Source organism: Erinaceus europaeus, chromosome 10 (assembly GCF_950295315.1).
Source record: "Erinaceus europaeus chromosome 10, mEriEur2.1, whole genome shotgun sequence".
Lineage (NCBI taxonomy): Eukaryota > Metazoa > Chordata > Mammalia > Eulipotyphla > Erinaceidae > Erinaceus > Erinaceus europaeus.
In genome coordinates, this window is record NC_080171.1 from 68,756,626 (window position 1) to 68,775,754 (window position 19,129).

The 19,129-nt window shown below is 38.7% G+C and overlaps 1 protein-coding gene and 1 pseudogene across 13 annotated transcripts in view; both read left to right on the forward strand.

Annotated features, from left to right (window-relative positions):
- LOC103120646 (aspartoacylase-like) overlaps positions 1-6,348 on the forward strand; it is a 50,795-nt pseudogene extending 44,447 nt beyond the window's left edge.
- TRPM3 (transient receptor potential cation channel subfamily M member 3) overlaps positions 1-19,129 on the forward strand; it is a 671,125-nt gene that overhangs the window by 72,369 nt on the left and 579,627 nt on the right. The window lies entirely within an intron of this gene.

Consider the following 19,129-nt stretch of genomic DNA (forward strand, 5'->3'; position numbering starts at 1 on the left):
ACATGAAAGAAGAATTATAATCAAAGTTATCTAAGAAATGAGAAAACATGGAAGAGGAACTTCAGTCAGAATTCACTAAACAGTTAGGAAGCATGAAAGAAAAACTTCAAATAGAGTTGCAGGGAGTGAAAGATACTTTGAGTGCAGTATAAACTCAGGTAGAAGGCTTAGGAAGTAGACTCACTCATGCAGAAGAAAAAAATACCTATTTTAAAAGTTACAATTAGCCCAGGGGCCAGGTGGTGTCACATGATTGAGTACACATATTACAATGTGCAAGGACCCAGGTTTGAGTCCCTGGTACCGACCTGCAAGGGGAAAGCTTTGTAAGTGGTGAAGCAGTGCTGCAAGTGTCTCTATCTCTCTCCTCTATCTCTCCCTTCATCTTTGCTTTTAGGCAGTCTCTATCTATTACAATAAAGGTAAAAAAAAGAAGATACAATTAGCTCACTGGATCAATTTAAAGAAGAGGTAGAGGAAAGATTTAGAAACAATGAAATGACTCTCTGTGAAATTGCAAACTCTATCAAAAGGTCAAATGTAAGAGAGATAAGAATTCTTAAGAAAGAGGTCAGGGCCCAGAAACCATTTTCAGAGAAAATTTACCTGAGAATTTTCCTCATTTAGGCAATCCTCAGAACATATTCATACAAGAGGCAGAGTGTATACCCAGGTACATAAATGCAAAATGACCAACACCAAGACACATCATTATAAAGCTTTCACAACTCAATGATAGTGAAAACAAACATCACAGGCTGCTAGGGAAAGGAAAATTGTTACATATAAAGGTAGAGTTAACAGGGTTTCACCAGACTTCTCTTAACAAACCCTAGTTGCAAGTAGAGAATAGAATGACACATTCAAAGTAAGAAAAGAGAGGAAATTCCAGCCACAGATCTTGTATCCTGCAAAATTATCCTTCAGATACATGGGAGGAAAAGTTCTTCTCAAATATCCAAAAGCTAAAGGAATTTACCACAGCCAACCCCACCTTACAAGAATTATTGAAATGAGTCCCACAAGAGAAAGAAAAGAAATACACATTCAAATGAGGTGAACAAAAGGATGCTAGAACTAAGAACACAATAAAATAATAAAGAAAGAATAATAAAACAGGAAAGGGGATTAACAAAGTTGTTATATCAAATGTTTGTTAATCAAAATCAACTTAAAAAAGAATTTTTAGATACATTGTATCAGTTATTACACTTATGGTAACCACAACACAAACCAAGGAGCAGAGATTTACAGAACATACAAAAAAAATCAGTGAGAAACTCATTAAGAAACCCATCCACACAAAATGACAGATAGAAACAAATGGGCAAAGGATAAACAATTTAAAAACTAACTCAAAACAAAAATCAGAATGGACATAAATAAATCACATATATCAGTAATAACTCTAAATGTGAATTGTCTACCTTCACCTGTCAAAAGACACAGAGTAGCTAATTGAATTAAAGATCGGGTACATCCATTATGTTCTCAGGAAACACACATCCCAAGAAAGGACAGATGGGGTCTTAATTTAAGAGGATGAATAAAGATATTCCAAACTAATAATTCAGAAAAAAATGGCAGTGACAACTACTCTATTATCTGATAAAATAGAATTTCAGGTCAAAAAATAAGCAGAGACCGAGAGGGTCACTACATAATGGTCAAAGGATTAATTCAACAAGAAGACATAAGCACATTATAAATGTAAATGCCCCAAACTCAGGTGCACCCAAATATATAAAACAAATACTTACTTTACTTAAGGGATATGTTGATAGCAACACAATAATAAGAGATCTTAACAAACCTCTCACAACAAGAGACAATCTGAACAAATAAATAAATAAGGAAGTAATGATCTTAAAACCACAGATGAAATGATCTAACATATATATACAGAACTTTCCATCCCAAAAGAAATGAATACACATTCTTCTCAAGCACATATGGAGCATTCACAAGGATTGACCATATGCTGGGCCACAAAGACAGCCTAAACAAATATGTCAGTATTAAAAGTTTAAAATGCTCTTCTCAGATCATAATAGTATGAAACTCTAGAATTCAACCACAAAGAGAAAAGAAACTGCCCCATGTCTGGAGAATTAACAACATGCTTTCAGTAATACATGCATTGGGAGCTGGGTGGTAGCGCAACGGGTTAGGTGCACATGATGCAAAGTGTAAGGAACTGCGGAAGGATCCCAATTCAAGTTCCCAGCTCCCCACCTTCAGGGGAAGCAGGTCTGCAGGTGTCTCCCTTTTTCTCCCCCTCTCTGTCTTCCCCTCCACTCTCAATTTCTCTCTGTCCTATCCAATAATGACATCAATAACAACAACAATAACTACAACAACAACAAAACAAAAAAACTAGAGCAACAAAATGGGAGAAAAGGCCTCCAGGAGCAGTGGATTCATAGTGCAAGCACTAAGACCCAGCAATAATTCTGGAGGCAAAATAATAGTAATAATGATATGTGCATTATTGAAGGTATCAAATAAATAAATAAGAATTTTCTTGATACCAGTGAAAATGAAGAGGCCAGTTATTAGACCCTATGAAATGCAACAAAAGCAGTCTTGAGAGGGAAGTTCATAGAAATACATTAATGAAGATGAGAATTCATAGTGCAACCCAACTGAACCAAATAGTAACAGAGCAACAAAGAGACTGAACAGTCAGCAGAAGACAAGACATACTTAAAATCAGAGCAGAAATCAATATAATAGAAAGCAAAAAAACCATTAGGAAGATTATTGAAAACAAGAGTTGTTTCTTTGAGAAGGATATTAATTAATAAAGAAATTCTAGTTAATAAATAGATGAAATTCAAATGGTATCAAATGATAAAATATCTGAACTTGTTTTAGACAAAGAAATGCTTTGAAATGTACAATAAAATGTGAATTTTGAAAAATAATTTGTGTATCAGGGACCACTTCTTTAATTTTTTTGCATACTATGAATTAGAAAAGTATAAAATTCTTATTACTGGGAGCCGGGTGGTAGTGCAGCGGGTTTAGTGCATGTGGCGCCAAGCTCAAGAACCAGAGTAAGGTTCCAGGTTTGAGCCCTAGGCTCCCCACCTGTGGGAGAGTCACTTCTCAAGTGGTGAAGCAGGTCTGTAGGTGTCTGTCTTTCTCTCCCCCACTCTGTCTTCCTCCTCTCTCCATTTCTCTCTGTTCTATCCAACAATGACAACATCAATAATAACTACAACAATGAAACAAGGGCAACAAAAGGGAATAAATAAGTAAATATTTAAAAAAAGAAAGGCTTTAAAAAATCTTATTACTGCACATAGCTGTGAAGACATCTTTGGATGCTATTCTGATGAAAAGGAAAACAGAATTTTTGAATTAGTATGAGATGACAATTGTACTTAGATCTACTGAGCATTTGAGGGAGTCAGAAGTTAAAGTAGGCAGCAGTATCTCTAGTTGATGTCTACATACCTTAACCCAAATATGGTAAAGGGTAGGAAAAAAAAAGAGTTTCCATATACTACACAGCACTTGGAAGTTGTAACAGAAAATCAAACTCTGCACCTTGTCTTTAGGTGAAATTTCCTTTAGAATTAAATTTCTAAGTCTGTCTTAAGAAATTAAGTTTCTTGAACCTCTCTTGAATTGCAGAAATCAACTACAACTACTTGACAAAATAATTTCTTGTAGTGTTACTGAAGATCATATAAAAAAAGGTTCCTGTCTTTGGAGGACCTCATGGGAATGAACTAACAGAAGTATTTCTAATTAAGCACTAGCTAGAGAATGGTGCTGAAATTCAGAGGACTGCAAGTAAAGCTGTTTATTACTGACCTGAGAGCAGTAAAGAAGTGTACCAGATATATTGATTGTGACCTGAATTGAGTTTTTGATCTTGAAAATGAAATATCACAGGATTTGCCATATGAAGTGAGAAGAGCTCAAGAAATAAATTATTTATTTGGTCCAAAAGATAGTGAAGATTCCTACAATTTTTGGCCTTCATAATGCTACTTCTAACATGGGATGCACTCTTATTATTGAAGATTCCAGGAATGAATTTTAATTCAGGTGTTTCATTACATTAAGACTTCCTTGGCTCCATCACCCTGCTATGTTTATCTTTTGGAGCATCCTTCCCTCAAATACGCAACCCCACATTCTATAGCCAAGTATCCTGTTGGCATAGAAGCTGGTCCCCATCCTCAAGGGGTTCTGAGAGCTGATATTTTTGATCAAGTGAGAACAAATAATAAGTATGTCCTTGATTTTATACATAACTTCAATACAGGAAAATAACTTCCTCCATGTGCTACTGAAATCTATAAGATAATAGAGAAAGTTGATTATCCTGGGAATAAAAATGGATAAATTATTGCTGTTATCCATGCTAATCTGCAGGATTAAGACAGGAAACTACTGTGCCCTGGGAATCTCATGCTTTGAACACTTGATGAAAAGACTATTCCACTGGGTGGTGACTGTATTGTGTACCCAGTGTTTGTAAACAAGGCTGCATATGATGAAAAGAAAGAAGCTTTGGCAAAAATAACTGAACACTCAGCACAAAAGAGTATTCACTTTTCTGTATTAGAAATCACTTCTAGCTGATGACTATACAATATCTTGAAAATCTCTACTAGTTTGTAAGCTCCAGAAGAGCAGGACTGAGCCTTATTAAATTTGATAACTGTAATACCTAGCCCAGTGCCTTATAAGGACACTGAACTAAATTTCTTAAAGAAATTAAAAAATTAGTGAATGTTTTAAAGAAAAAAAAAAGATAAAAATCACATGATCTTATCAATTGATGCAGGAAAAGCATTTGCCAAGGTCCAACACCCATTTATGATAAAGACCCTCAAGAAACTGAGAGTGAATAATAACAACAATGAGATAACACCACACCTTTGTGAGAATGTCATACATCAGAAAATGTAACAGCAACCAGTGGTGGAGAGGTTGTGGGGCCAAAGGAACCCTCCTGCACTGCTGGTGGTAATGTAAATTAGTCCATTTCCTGTGGAGAGCAGTCTGGATAACTCTCACTAGGCTAGAAGTGGACCTACCCTATGACCCTGCAATTCCTCTGCTGGGTTTATATCCTAAGGAACCAAGCATACACATACAGAAAGGATCTGTGTAGACCTATGTTCATAGCAACACAATTCATAATAGCCAAAACCTGAGAGTAGCCCAGGTGTCCAACAACAGATGAGTGGCTGAGTAAGTTGTGGTCTATATACACAATGGAATACTACTCAGCTATTAAAAATGGCGAATTCACCTTCTTCACCTCATCTTGGATAGAGCTAGAAGGAATCATGTTAAGTGAGATAAGCCAGAAAGAGAAGGATGAATATGGGATGATCTTACTCATGGACAGAGTTGAAAAACAAGATCAGAATGGAAAATACTAAGCAGAAATTGCACAAGAGTTGGTGTATTGCACCAAAGTAAGACTCTGAGGTGGATGGGAGGGTTGTGATCCTGGAACATGAAGGCAGAGGAGGACCTAGTTGGCATTCAGTTGTTATGCAGAAAATGAGAAATTTTATGCATATACAAACTATTGTATTTGACTGTTTACTGTAAACATTAATCCCCCAATAAAGAAACTAAAAAAAAAAAAGAAAGAAAGAAAAAAAGAAGGAAAGAGAGTGGAAGGGAAAGTCTTAAACATAATAAAGACTGTATATGACAAACCCAGGCTAACATACTCAATGGGGAAAAATTGAAAGCTTTCCCCTGAAAATCAGGAACTAGGTAAGGGTGCCTACTCTCACCACTTCTATTCAACATAATCCTAGAACTCCTTGCCATGGTAATCAGGCAAGAAAGGGATATCAAAGGAGTCCAAATTGGAAAGGATGAAGTTAAATTATCATTATTTGCAGATGATATGTTGATATACCTACAGGACCCCAGAAACTCTGCCCCAAAGCTACTGGAAATCATAAGTAAATTCAGTAAAATAGCAGATTACAAAATCTATACCCACAGACCTGTGGTATTTCTCTACAAAAGATGGGCCAGAGGAAAGGGAACCAAAGGAAGCATTCTCATTTACATTTGAACAACAACAACAATAAAAAGATAAAATACATAGAAAAAAATGTAACAAAGAAATTGAAGGACCTTTTCAAGGAAAACTATAAGATACTGAAATCAAGGATGGTGGGAGTAGATAGCATAATAGTTATGCAAAGAAACTCTCATGCTTGTGGTTCCAAAGTCCCTGGTTCAATTCTCTATACCATTATAAGTCACAATTGAGCAGTGGTCTGGTAAAAAAAAGAAAAGAAAGTTTTAGCAAAATATACATATATGGAGAGAGAGAGAAGAGTAATTGTTGACAGAAAGAAATGGAAGAATATCCCACTTGAATTAGAATAATAAATATTAACATGGAAATTCTGCCAAAAGCAATCTATAGATTCAATATAATCCATATTGAAATCCCAAGGACATATTTCAAGAAAATTGAACAACTTCTTCAAAAATGTGTGTATAACCATAAAAAGGCATGAATACTAAAAGAAGAAAAAGTACCAGAAAGAAGAAAAATGAAGGTGTCACGATTCCTGACTTCAGGTTATACTACAAAGCAATAATAGAACGGTGTGGTACTGAAACTAATGAAATTGAATATAGATCCCCAAATATACCCACACATGTATAGGTACCTTGTATACAACAAAGGGGCCAAAACTGCTCAATGGGTTAAAGAAGGTCTTTTTAAACAAATGGTGCTGGAAGGAGTGGAAAGCCACGTGTAGAAAAATGAAACTAGACCACCAATTAACACTATAAACCAAAATTATCTGTAAATGGATCAAAGATCTGGACATTAGACATGAAAGTATAAAATACATAGAACATATTGGTGAAACACTTAATGACATTAACACTAATTATGTATTTGGAGAGTCCACACCATGGGCAAGGAAAACATAAAACAAGGTTCAACAGATGGGACTGTGTCAAATTAAAAAGCTTCTACACACCAAAAAAAAAAAAATTCGATAAGGATAAACAGGAAACCTAGTGACTGGGAGAACGTATTTGCACACTACAGACAAGTGGTTGATATCAAACATCAAAGGTTCTTAACTGCAGAATACAAGGAAATTGGCTGAAGCTTTTGAAAAATTCAGATTCCTAGGTCCTAGGTGTCCTAAGATTTCAACAGCGTATCTAGGGTGAGTTGTAGGAGCAGAGTCTTACTGGTAGCCTGACTCTAGTGTGGCCATTTATATAAGATGTAACAGATTAATCCTGCTCTGCTATCTAATTTGGTGATGTGTGTACCTTGCCAGTACACCATCAACTGGCTCCAAAACGTTTCTTTTCTTTTTTCCTTTTCTTTCTAGATAGATAGAGAGATAGATAGATAGATAGATAGATAGATAGATAGATAGATAGATGATAGATAGATAGGACAGAGAGAAATTGAGAGGGGGGAGATAAAGGAGAGAGAGAAAGACACACCTGTAGACCTGCTTCACTGCTTGTTAAGCCTCCCCCCTGCCCCGCAGGTGGCACCTGCTGTCTATTTTGAAGACATATCAGCTGAACTGGGAGCAGTGGTCCCCAGTTCTCCGTTGGACACTTAGCAGAAGAGAGTCCCTCTAGGCACATACGGTTTGTACTGGATCTTTCACTTGGTAATTGGTCAGCTATGATCTTGCCCCACTACCTGCCTCAGTCTGGTGCATCAGGCAGGCTTTCTGCTCAGGGCACCTTACACCTGGCTGCATACAAGCCCTTGAGGAGTCAGTGTAGGTAGCAAGGCATGAGGCAGAACACTGCTGTGCCTTTGAGATGGAAAAACGGGGGTGGGGGGAGCTGGGGGGGGGGAAGGAAAGAAAGAAAAAGACTGGAATTCTCAGTAGCAAATTAGCATATAAATAAGTGCTACTGGGTTCTCAACTCCTGAGCTCACCAGGAATAGGAAGGGGTTTAATTAGGAAATTATTTGGGTCTGCAGAACACAGATAACTGTGATTTTTAGGAAGGTGTTGCCTCTTGACATTGCCTTTCTACTTTTCCTTGACTCTGAGTCTGGCCAGGCATCATGAGAATGGAGCTGTTTTCTGAGCACAACAGGAAGAGCTGTAAGCACTGTCAGAGATCATGTAACCTGAATATACCTGGAGTCTCTAGAATCACTTCTAGTGGTCACTAGACTTTCAAACATTATAAAGTTCTGTGTCAAAAGAATTTATGATGTAACCAATTGAGATCCATCACTGTAGACTAACACCATCATTCTGCAGGTGGCGAAATAAAGATAAAAAATGATTGCAATAATTTTGCAAGGTCACATGGTTATTGGTGGGAAAGTGAACTGGACATGGGAATTTTATTTTTATTATTTTTCTTTTTCTTAGTCTATATTTATTTATTGAATAGAGACAGCCAGAAAGAAATTGGGGGTTGGGGGGTAATAGACAGAGAAAGAGATAGAGAGACACCAGCAGCACCGCTTTACCACTTTCAAAGCTTTCCCCCTGCAGGTGGGGACTGGGAGCCTGAACCTAGGTTCTTGCGCATTGTAACATGTGAGGCTAAACCTGGTATGCCACCACCCGGCCCCCAAACACGGTGATTTTAGTATTTAGAAGTTAAGCTTGGCAGTGGCACATCAGGTTAAATGCACACATTATATCATGTGCAAGGGTCTGGGTTCAATCCCCAGTCCCCATCTGCAGGGGGAAAGCTTCATCAACAGTGAAGCAGTTCTGCAGGTATCTCTCTTTTGTCTCTCCTTTTATATCTCCTTTAAAAAAATATTTTATTTGATTTTGAGAGAGATGCAGAGAGAGAGAGAGAGACATCAGAGCACTGCTCAGTTTTGGCTTACGGTGGTGAGGGGGATTGAACTTGGAACTTTTTGAGCTTTAGGCATGAGAATCTGCTTGCATAACCATTATGTTATCTCCCCCGCACTCTATCTCCTCTCCTCTCAATTTTGCTCTGCCCCATCACATAACAAGACAGGAAAAAAGTAAATATTTCTGAGGACATTGAAAATAATATCTAAAAATGGTCTAATAGGAACCCTTGGATATGATTGTACCATTGCCAGCACCTGCAGTTTTTATACTAGGAGGTGTTAATTAAGCATTAATTTTATATTAGATATTGTTCTAAGTAATTATTAATTCATTTGATTCACATTATATATTTTGTCTGTTGTATTTATTAAAATAATAAGTTGATGACAATGAGAGTCATTTAGTTGCCAGAACTTATTAATTCAAATTCTACTACTTTGTCTCCATAGTCTTGATTCATCATTGTGCTTTGCCATTTCCTTCTGTAAAATGGTGATTAATGCCAATAAGGATAATGATAAATAATATACTTTTTATTAGTGATTTAATACTGGCTTATAAAATTATAAGATAACAGAGGAACAATTCCACACTGTTCTCACCACCAGAGTTCTGTGTCCCCATCCCCTACATTGAAAACTGCAGTCATTCTCCCAAAGTCACAGATATGGGTTGATTATTCTATAATCATCTGTCTGTCTGTCTATCAATCTATATTTTTTGTCCATCTTTTTTCCTATGGTCTTGCCTTCACTTCCTTTCTAAGTCACACCTACACCTATGAATACTTTTGAATATCTTTTCATTTTTCCTCTTTCTCTCTAGGTCCTAATGGAATTGGGTTTCAGAGCCCTCTAGTCATCTTCCCCTAACACTTCTTCCCCTCTGGGAATATGGACCAAAATTCTTGTGGGGTACAGAAGGGAGTTCTGGCTTCTATAATTGCTCCTCCCTGCAGGTGGGGTGCTAGGGGCTCGAACCCGGATCCTTGTGCCAGTCCTTGCTCTTTGCACCATGTGCACTTAACCTGCTGTACTACCGCCCAACCCCTCAAAACTTTTTTTTTTCATTCACTTTGAGGTTGTTTAAAAAGACAACTATTACTTTAAAAAACAAAACTCAGCTTTATTCAATAGTTAATAATCTTGTAGTCACTTGGGAAAAAAAGTCCCTCAAATATCATGAACATTCTATCAATTGCTTATACTTTTATGATCTTACTAAAATGTATTATAAATAATAAACTTTTCAAGACATTTTGCTTCTGATTCACCTTGTTGAAAATCAGTAATTTATTATCTCAAACATGCCTACATAATAATCTCAGTGTTTGAGTGATTGCAGTAATCTGTGCCCTCATAGGTCCTATACTGTGAGGCTTCACAGACCAGAGGATAACAGCAACGGATTAGTGACTACACTAGTGATTGTAATTATAATAGATGATGCAAGTGAGAAACCCTGCACACATGCAAGTACAATATCAAAATTTGCATTTAAAATACCTTTGATGGGCAACTTCTATCATACATGTTTCCAGTGCTTAACTGACTATGCCCTCACTTTGTCTATTGTATCTGTTCCTTTCTCTCTGCTTCCTGTGAATTCTTTCTTTGTACTGGGCATACTGGACTGACTTTAGGTCTTCACTTCCCTATTTTAAAGCCCATAGCCCTTTTCTCATCTCTTAGCATTTAGTCCTTCATACAGCAGACTCATGGCAATTGCCTTGAAAGAAAAAAATCCTTTGTTCCACACACATTTCTCATGATCTTCCATCATCAGTAAGAGAAGTGTTAACTTTCATTATTTTTAGTGTTTATTAGTTTTATAATTTTATTATTTTTGATAAAATTTTTTAGTGGAAGGATAGTAGTTTACAGTATAGTTATTGACACAGGTATAATTTCTCATCTGTCATAGGTGTCTACAAAATACTCTCACCCTCTGACTTAGAGCCTTTCCCTCCACCATGCACCAGAACCTAATGCTCTCTCTACTCTCCCCCATCTCATTCTCTCCCTCAGTCCTTTTATTGGGTGCAGTAAATTGCACTCAGTCCAAGTTTCACCTGTGTTTTCCCTTACTGGCCTTGTTTCTTCATTTCCACCCATAAGTGAGATCATCCAACATTCTCCCTTTGCTTTTTGGCTGATCTCACTTAACATAATTCCTCTGAGATTCATCCTTAATGAGGCAAAGAAGATGGACTTTTTAATAAATGAGTAGTATTTCATTGTGTATATATATATACCATAACTTTATTATCCATTTATCTGTAGCTGGGCAATTGGGTCACCTCAAAGTTTACTATGAATTGTGCTGCTATGGATATAAATGTACATGAATTTAATGTAGAAGTGTGTTTATTTCCTTTGTATAAAAGCCCAGGCGAGAAGTTGTCAGGTCAAAGGGTAGGCCCATTCTAGTGTTTTAAGGAATCTCCATGCTTGCCATAGGAGTGGGTCCAGTTTACATTCCCACCAGTAATATAGGATTCTTTTTTTCCCCCACATCCTTGACAACACTTGATGTTTCTGTTCTTTCTAATGTATGGCTCACAGGTTTAAGGTGGTTTTTCTGTTGTCTTTATTTTCCCAAACCCACTTATTATCAGGAAAATGCAAATAAAGCTACCACCAGCCTTCCTAGACTGCATTCTAGGCTATTCTTAATCTGACTCCAACTTACATGGCAGCCTTATCCTGCATTATTTCCTTAGGTTCTCTCTTCCCTTGGTCACTTTAACCTGTAATAGGGTGTACAAGTATATACATTGTCAGCTCCACCAGATATGTTTTCTCACCAGATGTCATTGAGCCTCACTAGGCCTTATGAACTAGGTTCCTTAAATGATGTGATCTTGTTCATTATGTCGATGAGAGAAAACTCCTGTAGACACATGAATGCAATTTCCCATCTTGCCATGATAGGTGTCTACAAAACACTCTCACCCCCAGTTTAGAGCCGTCTCTACCATCATGAGCTAGGGCCCCAAAGTCCCCTTCCCTACCCCTTTCCATGCAGGAACTTATAAAATATGTGATCTATTAATCTATTTCTATTTTCCTGCATCTGGAGCCTTCTTGCTCATATTACTTTGGTGAAGTACACCAAACCAGTCCAAGTTTGATTTTCTGTTTCCCCTTTCTGTTCTTGTTTAAGTTCTGTTCATGAGTGTGATCATCCCATACCCATCCATCTTTTTCTGGCTTATCTCATTTAGTATGATTCTTTCACTCTCCATCCAAGATGAGGTGAAGAAGATGACTTCCTCTAAAACTTTTATATCCACCAGTGGTTCTTTGCTTTTGGATTTCTGCATTACTTAACAGCACAACCTTTCTGTTGTCTCGTTACTTTGTAACATGTGAGCACACATTTAGGGCTGCCAGTTCATCACCTTCAGGACAAAACATTTGGGTTGCCTCCAAGTTTAGGCTACTAATAATAGGCATCTGATACTGAAGGATTTTTACAAATGAATTCTAGCTGTACTCAGCAAAAACAAAGATATCTTACTGGTCTACATCAGTTGGACTCTTCATAATAAAAGTTCATCAGAGATGCCAGGGGTGAGGAGTTGACTTTTTTGAGTGGTCATGCCTAGGAGGAGAGACAGTACTGAGATGGACTTTAGATCTGTTGTGATAATGGGGCCAGAGTGATTGAATTCTTAGTTCTCTAATACTAGTAGTATTGTTGGGCTGCTGATTTTAAGAAACAGATCTATCTTCTGTGCCAGTTTTGGTCTCATCAATAGTTTATTGCTGTCTTCTCTCCTGAGAAGACAAGACAAAGTATATTGAATTCCTATTTACTCAAAGAAATAAATGTATTTAGTAAGCAAAGTCAACATTTTTATTCCTCACCAGCTGAGTGAAATTGACATGTTTTATACAATGTGCTTTTGTGTTGTTTTCTTGTCTGTTTGCATAGACAGTTATTGCAATTAATAAATATGAAGAATACAAACATGACTACATTTCCTCGGTCTTGAATAATATAGTAAAAGCATAGAAGAGAGACCATGCGTACCATAACATTGGTTGGCTTAACAGAAAGATAAAAACTTAAAATGCCCTTTAAAACCACTTTATTAGACTCATCAGAATATTTGAATTTTAATAAAGGGCAGATAGATTAAAGTTACAGAGCATTGCAAAATTAGCTTTACAAAATCCTGAAGGTAAGAAGGCATGTTTCTCGAAAATCCACGGCATTGGCTCTGGGGAATTTAGGTAATTTAAAATTTATTATGAGTCTTTAATGTAAGTTGGTGTTTTAAATTTTCATTACCTAGCTGTGGATAACTGCAGACATTCTAGATCTTGAGAAGCAGGAAGACTATTCCAGTCTTTCCTTGTTTCCTTCCCTCCTCCCTCCCTCCCTTCCTTCTTTCACTCCTCCTTCCCTCCCGTCTTTCTTTTGCTTCTTTCCTTCCTTTTTTTCTTCCTTTTTCATTTTTCTTTTCCTCTGAGCTCCTGGCATGAGAGTCTTTTGCAGAACCATTATACTGTCTCTCCAGCCCAAGTACAGGACATTTTCTAAGGACTATGTAAAGCATAACAACTTGATTCTGAAGGATATGGGGATAATTTCTTTCTGGTTTGACTCATTGGAGTATAGCTCACAGTTTTAAGCATACTCTAAGAGGTGTGTGTGTGTGTGTGTGTGTGTGTGTGTGTGTGTGTGTGTGTGTGTTTGTGTGTTTTAACATACCTCTGCTAGCTCTGGCTAATGGTGGCTCTGGGGATTGAACCTGGGACCACAGAACCTCAGTCCTGAAAGTCTTTTGCATAACCATTATACTATCTCCCTACCCAAGTTGTCTCTATTTGTATTCATTCATTTAACAAATCCTATAGGAATGAAGAAACAGCTCATCAGATAGGTGCCTGCCTTGTCATAGGCACAACCTAGGTTTGAGTGTGGATACCATATGGGAGTTGCTATAGCAACAGAGGAAAGCTTGGTATTGTAGTCTGTCTCTCTTTCTTGTTCAATCTCTCCCTCTCTTCTTCCCTCTTTCAGCCTTTCTAAGTGTAAAAGTATCCCAGAGTTGAGAAAATACACAAGCAGGGATCCAGCAAAATATAAATAGTAATACATCACATATTTTATAAGTTCCTGCATGAAGTAAACTCTGCCCAATTCTCTAACTCCACTGCTGCAGCCTCCTCCTTTATAAATGAGAAGTCAACCATACTGGTCTTCCTATTCCTATTGCATACTGGTCTTCTATACTGGTGGTTCCTATTTCAGGACCCAGATACACACCACACTTAATGAGTGCAATGCTCAGCTTGCATCCTGGACATTAGCTATTGAAGAAGGGTTTTTTGTTTTTTTTTTAACTGGGGGGATTGATGATTTACAGTGAATATAGTTGTTGATACATGGGTAAAATTTCTCAATTTTCAGCAAGACCACTCTTACCCCCAGTCTGTGTTCTCCTCCACAACCCATGCACTGGGACATGAAACTGCCCCCCGCTTCCCCACCATCCCAGAGTCCTGAGGAAAGTCTTTCTTAACCCTTCCAACTGAGGCAAGGATTCACTTGTGTCTTAGAGGGAGTATTATGTTTCCCTACTCAGAATTGAGGACAAAATTGTCTAATTAATCACTTGTGTAAATGTCTCCCTGTATGTGTACCACTCTTGTAAGCAGGGGACTTGATCTGAGTGGAGAAGCTTCTGATCCAGTTGGGAGGGTTGTTACTGACATGAAAACCCAGACATGAGTGAGACCATCCAGTAGGTGTCTTTTACCTTCTTCCTTCACCTCCAGTTCCATTCACTTTGGCTTAAATGACATAGCAACATCTTTTTGTGATTGCATGGTAGCATTCCACTGAGTGTGTACCCCATAATTTCTTTATGTAATTGTCCATTTCATCTATATGTGAAATATAGAGAATTGAGACATACGAATCTTTTTTAAGCTTTTTTTAAAATATTTATTTTATTTATTTGTTGCCCTTGTTGTTTTATTGTTGCAGTTATTATTGTTGTTGTTGGATAGGACAGAGAGAAATGGAGAGAGAAGGGGAAGACAGAGAGGAGGAGAGAAAGATAGACACCTGCAGACCTGCTTCACCGCCTGTGAAGCGACTCCCCTGCAGGTGGGGAGCCGGGATTCGAACCAGGATCCTTATGCCGGTCCTTGTGCTTTGCGCCACCTGCGCTTAACTTGCTGTGCTACAGCCCGACTCCCGAGACATACGAATCTTGAGAATAGAAACAATCCATAATTAGACTGTAGTGATAACTGCACATCTATGAATATTATAAAACACATTGAATGACTTAAAATGCAAAAGAAAAGAAAGAAAGCCCTATTGAAGGGAGGGGTGGGGGAAGTGAGGGACTGTGTTGAGTCTGGTGGGAGGAAAAGAAATGTTTCATGAACATACCCCATACATGGTGCTCAGTGGCCTTTTTAAAATTATATATTTATTGGGAAGATTAATGGTTTACAGACTTTATAGTAAATACAGATTTTGGTACATGGGTACCAATCTCTTGGTTTCCTCCAATACATTTTTAAATCCAACCTAGGTCCTCCTCCACCATGACACACCAGAACCTGAAACCGCCCGCTCCCCACAGAGTCCTTTACTTAAGTGCAGTACACCAACTCTAGTTCAAGTTCTGCTTTGTGTTTCCCTTTCTGTTACTATTTCTCAACTTTTGTCCATGAGTGAGATCATCTCATATTCATCCTTCTGTTTCTTTTTTTTTTTTCCTCCAGGGTTATTGCTGGGCTCGGTGCCTGCACCATGAATCCACCGCTCCTGGAGGCCATTTTTTCCCCCTTTTGTTGCCCTTGTTGTAGCTTCGTTGTGGTTATTATTATTGCCCTTGTTGGATAGGACAGAGAGAAATGGAGAGAGGAGGGGATAGGACAGAGAGAAATGGAGAGAGGAGGGGAAGACAGAGAGGAGGAGAGAAAGATAGACACCTGCAGACCTGCTTCACCGCCCGTGAAGCGACTCCCCTGCACATCCTTCTGTTTCTGACTTACCTCACTTAACATGATTTCTACAAGCTCTATCCAAGATGAGGTGAAGAAGGTGAAGTCATCGTTCTTAATAACCTAGTAGTATTCCATTGTGTATATATACCATAACTTTCTCAGCCATTCATCTGTCACTGGACACCTGGGTTGCTTCCAGGTTTTGACCATTACAAATAGTGCTGCTATGAACTTAGGTATATACAGATCTTTTTGGGTGGGTGTGTTTGGTTCCTGAAGATATATCCCAGGAGAGAATTTGCAGGGTCATAGGGTAGGTTCATTTCTAGCCTTCTGAGAGTTTAGAGCCCCCCCCAACACACACACCTCTCCAGCATTTGTTGTTATTGTTTCTGATGTATGACATTCTCACAAGAGTGAAGTGGTATCTCATTTTTGTTTTATTTTTATTTCTCTGACAATCAATGACTTGGAGCATTTTTGCATATATCTGTTGACCTATTGTATCTCTTCTTTGGTGAATATTCAGTTCATATCCTTTCTCCATTATCGGATGGGGTCATTTGTTTTACTGTCGCTGAGTTTGGTGAAGTCTTTGTATATTTTGGTTATTAGACTCTTTTTTTTTGCTTATTAGACTTTTTATATGATGTATGGCATGTAAAGATCTTCTCCCATTCAGTAAGGAGTCTCTTTGTTTGGGTGGTGGTTTCTTTTGATGTGCATAAGCTTTTTATTTTTATTTTTGTTAATTATTTTATTTTTTATTAATTATTTAGTAATGATTGAAATAATTGTGGTATGAGAGGGATACCATTCCATATAATTCCCACCATCAGAAATTGCTACCCCCCCATTGGAAATACATGTATACATATTTAAATAATGATCAACAAGACTGTAGGTTAAGAGGAGTACAATTCCATACAAATTCTTCTACCAAAGTTACCTGCTGGTGCATGGGTGGTTCCGTGGTAGAATTGTCACCTGCAATGCAGAGTTACCCATCCCCTCCCCTCCACTGGAAGTTTCCATATACATATTGTGATCAACAAGACCATAGGATAACAGGAGTACAGTTTCAAACAAATCCCACCACCAGAGTTTCGTACCCCTTCCTATCCCTTGAAAGCTTTACTATTCTTTATCCCTCTGGGAGTATGGACCCAGGGTCATTATGGGATGCAGAAGGTGGAAGGTCTGGCTTCTGTAATTGCTTCTCTGCTGGACATGGGCATTGGCAAATCAATCCATACTACCAGCCTATTTCTATCTTTCTCTATTGAGGAAGGGCTCTGTGGAGGTGGAGTTCTAGGACACATAGATGAGGTCCTCTGCCCAGGGAAGTCAGGTTGATGTCATGGTAGCATCTGCATCTTGGTGGCTAAAAAGCATTAAGCAGTAAATCAGAACAAATTGCTTAACAATCAGGAACCTAAAGGTAAGAGTATAGCAGATGAGATTTGGGGTCTGCGTTTTGAGAAAATCTCAGAAATATATTTTTGTTATATTCCAGTGGGCCCTGGGTCCGTGATTTTATTAAGTTTTACCTGGGCCAGAGAGCCAACGTACAGGTGTGCTAAAGGTATTGTCTGTGAGGATAGTGTCAAAGTTGAGAATAGGACTAGAAAGCTGAATCAGGGCAGAGTAACTCCCAAATATGGTATAAATATATAAATACCATTAATTATAAACCCCATCAATCTGACCTAGATCCCATGTCTATTCATCCCTGTCAGTCTGAGCTCACATTCCATGGTCATAGCTAGAAACATTCTAAACTGCTCTCATTTCAGGACCCATCTTCCTTGAGTGGCAGAGTATGTTGACCCAGCCTCCCTTCAGAGAGTGGGGAAATTTCTACCACTGTTATTCTACAGTGAGGGCTGCAGAAGCTTTTTAATTTGATATAGTCCCATTAGTTTATTTTTGTTGTAGCCTTTTAACATATATTTTCCCATCCCATTCTAACTGTCTGGTCAACATAGGGTCATGTAGTACTTGCTCCTATCTAAGAGCTATTAGCATGCTAGCTATTAGCTATTAGCATGCTAGCTATTAGCATGCGACCCAGATGTGGCCGACCATCTCATTGCCTCCCTGGATGCAGCACGCCAAGCCCGCTGGCAACAAGTCACGGAAAGTCTGAACTTCACCCACTCAAGTAGGAAGGCCTGGAAGCTTCTTCACAGACTGGGTGCCGGTAGCCAACTCCCTCCCGTCTCCCATCCTCCCGTATCTCCAAACTCAGTGGCCAGTCACCTAACTCAAGTTGGACGTGCTAAGATCGACCCAGTCTGGAAAAGAGAAATTTCCCACGAGTGGTCATCCCACTTCCGTTTATCTTGTCCATCTCCAAAACTCTCTCCCTTTACACTGTCTGAACTGGAAGACGCTTTGAAGAGGGTTAAACCTGGAACGGCTGCTGGCTATGATAACATCACCCCAGAACTCATTCTTAACTTGGGCCCCGCGGCAAAGAAGTGGCTCACTACATTCCTGTCCCACATCTTGGAATCTGAATCTATGCCCAAAATTTGGCGTTGTGCCAAGATAATAGCAGTTTTGAAACCAAAGAAAGACCCAACACTGGCCGCCAGCTATAGACCAATTTCTCTCCTCTCCGTGTGTTACAAACTCCTTGAGAGGCTGATTCTGTCACGAATTTCTCCTCTTACGGAGAAATTCCTATCACCCGCCCAAGCTGGTCCGCCCAGGAAGATCTACCTGCGAACAAGTCCTGGCCCTCTCAACTTACATTGAAAATGGATTCCAGAAGAATTTAAAGACGGGTGCTGTCTTTGTTGATCTCACAGCAGCCAATGACACGGTCTGGCACCATGGTCTCCTAGTCAAGATCTCAAGATGCCTGCCTCCATGGGTGGCCAACACTATATCATTTCTTCTCCAAAACAGAAGATTCCGGGTGCATCTGGGTGACAAGTCTAGCAGATGGAGACTTGTCTCAAGTGGCCTCCCCCAGGGCTCTGTTCTGGCTCCTACGCTATTTAATATTTACATCAATGACCTCCCAGAAACTTCTTCAAGGAAGTTCATCTACACCGATGACATCTGCTGTGCAACTCAGGCATCCAAGTTTGACATCCTCGAGGAAACACTCACGAAAGACATGTCTCTCATATCTGATTACTGTAAAAAATGGCAACTAATCCCTAGCACTGCAAAAACTGTATCATCTGTTTTCCACCTACACCATGCCTCGGCCTCGCATGAGCTTAATGTGCAGCTTGAAGATATGAGAATCCGGCATGAAGCCCAGCCAGTCTATCTTGGCGTTACTCTCCATTGCACTCTGTC